Raw genomic sequence first — 8,727 nt, 5'->3', positions numbered from 1 at the left:
CCTACATCGCTCTATATATTATACACAGCCTTAATAACTTTTAACTGTGCCAACTGTCTACACTTTACTTTGAATACTGCAGCATTTATAGACTAACTACAGTCCATCCCTGCATCAACGATATTTGCTTTTAATAACTGGGACATCTAGTTGGCACTTGCTTCAGAACATGTTCATATACAGTTTAAAGCATATTACCGGTACCCAGGAGGGCCCTCCTCTATTAACCCACTGCAGCATTTGTGGGCAGTTTTGTTTTTCAAGGAAGTCCTGGGGTCCTGCATTGTTTTTGTTCATAATTTTTGTATGGTGTATATACACAACCTGGACTGAGGACTGTGGTGGGCAGATTGGAATACCTGTTCAGTGCAATCCATGCAAAAGTTACATCAGTGTTGGGGTAAAATGTTGAATGCTTTTAGGATATAACAGGTTACACTGGTCATCTTGCAGATTAGTTACATTATAGGGATGTGCATTCGTTGATATTTGTGCATCTGTTTGTTTTCATTCATTTTGTGGTAAGCGCGTATATAACAAATGGATGAATGTGCGCACAAAATGAACGGTGCTTACATTCATCCATTCATTACATACACACTTAACCACGAAACAAATGGGGCAGGTGGGGGTCTTCTGTCACAGCCCACCTCCCTCTATTAGTGGCAGGCTTTCCCCCATCACTGAGAGAGGCACTACACTTTCTAAACTGATACATATAATTTGCTTTTCAAGACTGTTAGGGCCATGCCCTGAAGTGAAAATCATAGATGTGGGGATGGGTGATCTCCCTCAGCCCCAACGAGCTTTAGGGCATTCCCAAGGAATTACAGGCCTTTGTTGATGAGTGCTGCTAGAGATGTGAATCATGTGCCCGATCGTTTTAACGATCAGGCTCGGATGGTGGGAGAAAAAAATCGGATCGTTAGAGATGTGAATTGGAATCGGTTCCGATTCCAATTTCACATTGTTAATTTTTTAGTGAGGCCTGGAGAGATAAAAAAAAACAAACCCCACCCCGACCCTTTACAAATGGACCCCTTTGCTCTCCCACCCTCCCCAACCCCCCCCCCAAAATGTTAAATTACCTGGTGGTCAGTGGGGGGGGGGGGTCCCGGCGCGATCTCCCGCTCTCAGGCCATCGGTGCCATTTTGGCTACCACTGATAAAATGGCGCCGATTGGCCCGATAAAAAACCCCCCACCCCGACCCTTTACAATTACCCCTTGCTTCTCCCACCCTCCCGACCCCCCAAAAAAACCTTTTACATGTACCTGGTGGTCTAGCGGGGGTTCTGGGAGCCATCCAATCATACCCTCGTGCCGGAGTTTTCAAAATGGCGCCGATCGCCTTTGCCCTCACTATGTCACAGGGGTGACTGTCGCTCCCTGTGACAAAATGAGGGCAAAGGCGATCGGCGCCATTTTGAAACTCCGGCACCGAGGGGTATGAGTGGATGGCTCCCGGACCCCCCGCAAGACCACCAGGTACAGGTAAAAGGTTTTTTGTTTGGGGGGGGGGGGGGGGGGGGTCGGGAGGGTGGGAGAAGCAAAGGGGTAATTTGTAAAGGGTCGGGGTGGGTTTTTTTTAATTGGGCCATCGGCACCATTTTTATCAGTGGTAGCCAAAAATGCACCGATGGCCCGAGGAGCGGGAGATCATGCCGGGACCCCCCACCCCCCCCCCCACTGGACCACCAGGTAACTTAACATTTTGGGGGGGTTCGGGAGGGTGGGGGAGGGTAAGGAATTGGTTTTAAAGGGTCGGGGTGGGTTTAGGGGTTGTTTTGGTGTGCCGGTTTTCCCACCCTCCCTCAAATAATTCCCGTGCCCTATTTAACGATACAATACAAATGCCCCTGATGATAAATAGGGGGCATTTGTATTGTATCGTGCATTCTAACGATTTAGAATGATTCTAAAATTATCTGACGATAATTTTAATCATTCAAAAACGATTCACATCCCTAGCTGCTACTGGTACTGTGAAAGCATGTTTGCTGTGACAATGTATACAGAGGCAGCTAAAAGAACCCATATTTGCCATAACCTCTAGGGAGAAGAGCAAAGTTTATCCAGGAATGGTTCCAGATAACACCTGCAAGGGGATCCCAGGGCCTTTCTGAAGGCATTGGAAAAGAGATTTTAAGAAATCTTGCCCAAGCCAGCTTCTGTTACAGCCCCTACAAGGGAACTGGCATCCATTACCAGCAAGATCCAGACTATTGCCTTATCCAAGACTGTGTCTCTCAATACCCTGAGCCTTTTGATAGCGCTAGAGATCAACTATTTATTTTATTTATTAGTTTTTCTGTACCGTCATTTGACAATGCCATCATAATGGATCACAATTAGTGCATCAATAGTACTGCATTTAAAAGTTAATGTAAAACTATGTGGTGTTTGATAGAGAGATAAGATTAACCTAAAACAATTCATCAAGGCAAAATGCACATCTGGGAAATACAGTAACATTTCTTAAAATATACAAACCAGGTTTAACAATAATAAAAGCATCTTAAAATAAACATTACAAAAGTACAGATATCGCTTGCCAGCTTGGGGCTGGCAAGCGATATTGCACGCTCGCGTACTTGAATGAGTTGAGCTGAACGGACAGAAGGTATTGTTAGTAGTCCTTTGTTTGCTGAGTGGAGATTTCTTTGTGGAATGTGGAGTCTAACTGCTGCATTCAACCAGTCGGTTCGCGCTTCGTATATGATTTTATGTACCAAAGTAAGGGTTCTGTATTCTATTCTTGATTTCATTGGTAAACAATGGAGGGATAGTAATGGGAGGTGATGTGTTCGTGTTTCTGGTTCCGGTTAAGATTCTTGCTGCTGTGTTCTTCAGGATTTGAAGGGGGCAGATGGTAGAGAGGGGTAGGCCAAGGTGAAGGGAGTTGCAATAGTCTATATTTGCAAAGTTGAATAATTGTAACACTGTCCTGAAGTCAGTAGGATTTAAGAATGGTTTAAGTCAATGGAGAGTTAATTTGTGGAAGCTGTCTTTTATTTTTGTTGCGATGTGCACTTTGAAATTCAGTTCGTTATCTATAATAACGCCCAGGTCACGAGCATGGTTACTGGGATGAGTTCTGAAATTTGGCATCAAGTTTCAGGGGGGGAAACATTGTTAAATTGGATTTTCTCTGTAGGGGTATAACAATTGTTTTTTCCATGTTGATAACAAGTCTCATATGATTAAGTAGTTGTTATATGAGCAAAAGGTACATTGATGTTTTCTTGTAGGTTGAATCTATGGTGTCATGGATCGGTATTAATATCTATGTCATGTATATGAATATCATGTATATGAAGGAGGGATTGTGTGTATGAGGGTGCTAGCCTGTATGAAGGGGTGCATGAGAGAGACATAGGTAGCCCTGTGTGAGGTGTAGTGTGTGAAAGAGAAAGGGAGCTTGTGAGGGTGTGTATGCAAGAAAGAGGGTCCTGTCTGAGAGGATGTGTGCACGCACAAGAGTGAGGAGCCTGTGATGAGGGGTATGTTTGTAGGGGCAGTACTGAGAATGGGGTTAAACTCTGGGAGTGGCGAGGAGTGGAAAGGGTTGCACCTAGAGGAGGCAGGAAAGCGATACTGCAGGTGGAGAGTTGAGGCCTGAGAGGGCAAAGGGGTCAGGAGAGTAAGAGAGCAGTGGCAGGGACATTTGTGAATTTCTAGAGAATTCTGCTCAAAATTTTAAAATTCCTCAACTTTAATTAACATTTCTGTATTAATTTAAATGTATTAAAGACTGTGACATAAATTGTGTTATTTTGACCCAATATAAAGCTTGCAGAATTTTTGTGGGCAGAATTCCCCCAGGAGTAGGCAGGAGTTGTATTTGCATCTCTAAATAAAAGCCCTTGCTACCTTCATGCATCTGTCTGTTGTTTCCTGACAAACGTGCCTAGGGGAAGCAAAATCCTAAGTCCTTCGCTGTTGGGGTATATATTGCTGCGAAGGCCCACATCCAATATGCCATGGACTATGGAGGGATAAAGGTGTTTTAGCAGCCTGGCCAGAAACTCATGTTACCAACCAAGAACATTTTTGGGGGGCAGTTGCCCATGCACATTTTCCTAGGCTTTGTGAACATGAATGCTTTTAGTGGGCCTTGCACAAAATCTCCTTCCCATTTAAGGATTACAACATAAACTGTGCTGTACCTGGCCAGCAGACAAGTACCAGGCAAGCCTTTACAGCTGGACTAGTGCTGCCCCCAACAAGAGATTTAATAGAATTGACCTGTAGAGCTGATTGAAAAGTAATATGTAAAGCCACTCAATAAGTAGCTTACTCTGAATGCTAATAACTGTCCAATCCATATCAATTCAACTCTTTTAGTTTAAAAAAGTAAAGAGCAAAAGTCTAATAGTTAGATCATGTCCCTTGAGAAGTATGCCCTGAACAGAAAACCAACATGGAGAAGGAAAATCCCCAGAAGCCTCTGCTATTCTTTAGCCTGCCTGGACTGAAATGAACTGAGTGACTTTGAGCATGACGTTGCCAGAATGTCCCTGAACAGGCAGACAAACTGGCACCAGAAAGGCGAGGCCCTATTCATTGGGTCACAAAGAAGAAACTAACGGCAGGAGCTTCAGGCACTATTCTGTTAATTATCTTGTCCAGTGAGATTTTAAACAGAACAAAGGATTATTTGGAGAGTGAGGGCAAATGGGCCACACCTGTGTAAACTAATCAGGGCAGTTCAGAGATAGGTTGTCATGTCAACAGCATGATGTGACTCTGTAAATGATTCTTTGGGCAGTCACGTAAGTCTAGAAGCTTCCACAATATTGTATGTTTATCTATAAAAGAAGGGTCACTTCCTGTATACAGGGAGATGCTGGTCAGTTTGTAAGACTGGTAAGGCATCCAGTACCCAGCATCTCCCAAGAACACTTATATTGCCTAACAAAAATACTTTACCTTTTACTGAGTCTAAGTGTTCTTGTGTCCCTGGCCCTAAGCATAGAGTAATATTTACACCCTCCATCTATGACCTCATGACAGGGAGGCACACCAGCAGCCAACTGACATGATGCAGGTACCAGGAGTGGAGAGCTAGTATAGTTGAATCTGATAGGTGTAAAGGTTTTTCCAGTTGGGGCTGCTTTAAGTTTTGGCCCTTCCATTTCAGGGCAGAGTAATGGGATTAGTGTGTGTCTATTCCATTGTACATGTTAAAACTGTTAATGCTGGGAAAGTGCACATTGTATAGAAGAGAGTGTGTATGTCCCTGCCATATGAAACACTCCTGGACAAACACAGCCACCATTCCCACCTATGTACAGCTCGGCATTTATCCTTTTGATTGTTTACTATAGAACTGAAATCATAGTAGCACTATACCTTCTTTATGAAGGTCTAAATGCCACCTTCACCTTATGGTTAATATAGATTAGGAAATTGCACCAAAAAACTGCTGCAAGTCTCTTGACTTCTTCCACCTCCCTAAAAAACATTCAAGGTAGCATGGACACTATTTTAAACCCACTTATTTTTAGCCATAACTTACATTTTCATGCAGGGTTAAAAAGCTGTGGGCAGGGAAACACTGCACCCATATAGAAAGGAGTTCTCAGCCAGGGATACAGGACATCGTAAGGATTTGCAAAGTGTTTAAGGGTTTACCAAACCTAACAGAAATATGCACATTAAGCTAATTTATATACAGAAAAAATAACTGTTAGAGTGGTGGGGGAAGGGGATAAATAATTTTAAACAAATGAGGGGTCCTTAAGGCAAAATGTTGAGAACTCCCTGCAGAATAGCACTTCGATGCAAACTAATTTTCTACCAGCAAGTTTGCACATTCTCTTCTTGGTCAACCCCATTATTAATCTGGATCAGGTTCCCTCTTCATCTGTCACTTAAGCAAGCTAATAAAACCTCAGTCTCAAAGGCTTCCACTATTCAAGCCTGCAAGCTGGATAACTCACATGCCTATCTGGCTACATTTTTGAATACTGGGCCACTTGTGTACCTAAAAATCTAGCTGGATTAAAAAAACAAATTCAGGACAACACTTGAATGCATTTATCTAGCTCACTTCGCCGATATGATTTCAGAACAGGTCTTTTAGTTATAAAGTCTTGGTAATCTGAAAACTTTCCATGTAACCATATATCTTTAACCTATCCAGTTAAGTGGCCCCTGAGACCCAATTCCCTACCCCCCCCCCCCATGTATCAAATTGCTCTACCAAGCAAGCCATGGCCCCCACCCTATAGAGAAATATGGCCAAAGTGTTAGATTGGGGGCAAGAACATTGGTGGGGGCCATTTGTTTTTAACATTAAATCAAAACTAGCAAATGCAGCCCCCCCCCCCTTGCAAGCTCATTCCTCAAGCCCCACCCTCTGGGAACACAGGCAGGAGTGAGGCGGCTTATGCTTTCTGCACTGCAGCAGGCAAGTGAATACCTTACTGATGGCTGGTGTTTTCAGGGTCCAGGGGGGAGGAACAGCTGAGTGAGGATATAGGCCTGACTTAAGACATGGGGGGCAGGTGGAGCTGTACAACCGTAAAGTTATTTGTGGGAATTAGGCACCAGGCCCAAACAGGTTTGTTTGGTTTTTTTTTTTTTTGGGGGTGGGGGGGGGGGTTTCCTCCACTGCACCACTTAACGCTGGATTAAAAAACAAAAGCTGGTTATGTTTTAAAATATAATCTGAGTATATGTAGCCAGATAACTTCAGGCAAGTATTTGTAATGGGGGCATTTATCCCATGCAATATCAGGGATGATTTTTCCCCCACATTCAATAAGCTATGGCCCCACCCCCTGAAACTAAAGGAATAAGAGGCTACATTGTTTAAAGAATTTTATTTACCATTTTATACCTAGCTCCAAAATAGGAAGCCAAAAAAATGCAGGCTGCAGCCCTACTTAGAAGTAGGTACAAGCAAAACCAGTATTCATAAATAGAAAAGTGTTACAAGCTATTATACATGGTGACTAGCATCTCATTAACAATGTTCACTATAGAGTCCACATTCATGTCAACATTTCAGCGTCCTCAATCTTGGCCTTCAGTGCTGCTTCATTGGCTCCCTTAAGTTCAGCTACCTGCCAAACAAGACAAACATCACATGTTACTAAAAGAAAGCAAGCATGCATGAGAGGAAAAAAATGGAGTCTCTTGCAGGCTGACAACAAACACAATCTCAATCTACAGATTAAGAGGGCCATGAGCTTTCTAGCCACATAGCTCCTCTTCCGATGGCCTTGGAAGCTCATGTGCCACAACATCTTTGGCTTAGTTCAATACCTCTTTTAGATTGATGTGAGTTTACCAAATCTAGTCTGCCATGGTTACTGCTGCCTTGACAGAGACCCTGAAGGCAAGGCAGCAACACAGTATAAGGAAATTCATTTCAAACCAAAAACGTGACCGATTGTGGCAGTGACACAAGACTAGCAGCTTGGGTTGGATTGCAGGTCAGGGGCTTCCCTTCAAGCTCAGACACAGGCAGGTAGGATCTGCATTGGTATCCAAGTGAATTACCCATCTCTAGCAATCTCTTAGGCCCAGTCCAAAGCATTCTGGCTTGGGTTCTATTGTCAGCTGGGATCTTCGGTCAGAAATCATAACCTGAGACTGCAACATGTCAATTGCCTTCCAGGTCCTCGCAAGCCTACTTCTTTCAGAAATAGTTAACAGATGTTATTGCAGTGGTCCTCCCACTGTTTATTACTGTAGGATCTGCTCAGTTTGTCAGGTTGCATTGGAGTTCTGCGAGTACTGGTTTTATGCATTTCTGCATGCACAGCCCACTCTCTCAGCTTTTTCACAGAGCTGAAAGTATAAACTAGCACTGGTAAATTTCCAAATTTTGTTGAGACGAACTGGTGATCAAGGGGGCAAGCACAGTATGGCCATGCAGAAGATCTGGATTCAGTTCCTGGGCCATATTCACAGCTCCTAGGAGGGTGTGAATCCCATCATTGGTCACTATGTTTTCACTATAGTGCAAACTGGGTTGCCAACTGGCTCCAGATTTTCAGGACAGGTTGATTCAGTCCTGTTTTACTCCCCTGCTGCAGGTACTTATAGCCTTGCTTATCTTAGGAATGCAATAAGGAAATCAGAATAAGTCCAGCTTGCAATTGGGTAAAACCAGGGACTGGATCAATTGTGTCCATGGAAATCTGAAGCCAGTTGGCAACCCTACTCAGGGTCTACAAAGTTTGTTCCAGAGGAAGCTGCAATTTGTGGCTTGGTTGCTAGCTTGCTGCATTGGCTGGACTAAGTGGAGGAGGGAGTTATAAAAATAGGGGGGAAAGGTCTAGGTGATTGTGATTAAAGGCTCACGGTACTAAAGAGTCAGACTAAGAGGCTGGTTCTGACTGAACTGGAATCCCAAATAAGAAAAAGGTACATCACAGGTTCCTGCATAATGCTGCAGAACCCACTTCAAGAGTCTAGACACTTGCAGTCAAACAACCTTATTCCAGACATCTGTGTTAGAGTCACTTGAAGATTCAGTTCTTTTCCAGAGACAGCAGGAACACGGCCATTAGCCGAGGGCTATCCCAATCCCCCAGGACTCTAGCCAACCTCTCAAGAGGTAGCTTTTGCAGATTCAAATCCCGACCCAAAGGCTATGGGCATTGTCTGCTTCTTCGGGGTCTGGGTGAGCTTTCTTTCCTGGCTCCCCACATGGTTCTCCTTTTTGAAAAGCAATCCTCTTAGAGGGATGCTGACAACCTGGTAGCTTTGT

General features: G+C 43.7%; 1 long non-coding RNA gene across 1 annotated transcript in view; it reads right to left on the bottom strand.

Moving 5' to 3' along the window:
• Positions 1–6,938: 6,938 nt before the first annotated feature.
• LOC115082323 overlaps positions 6,939–8,727 on the bottom strand; it is a 34,207-nt gene continuing 32,418 nt past the window's right edge. The window contains exon 5 of the long non-coding RNA XR_003854135.1: positions 6,939–7,072. This is a non-coding gene — a long non-coding RNA (uncharacterized LOC115082323). The remainder of the gene's footprint in view (positions 7,073–8,727) is intronic.

Source organism: Rhinatrema bivittatum, unplaced genomic scaffold, assembly GCF_901001135.1.
Source record: "Rhinatrema bivittatum unplaced genomic scaffold, aRhiBiv1.1, whole genome shotgun sequence".
NCBI classification, from domain to species: domain Eukaryota; kingdom Metazoa; phylum Chordata; class Amphibia; order Gymnophiona; family Rhinatrematidae; genus Rhinatrema; species Rhinatrema bivittatum.
Note: the sequence above shows the minus strand (reverse complement) of the source record. Positions and strands in the feature narration are given on the sequence as shown.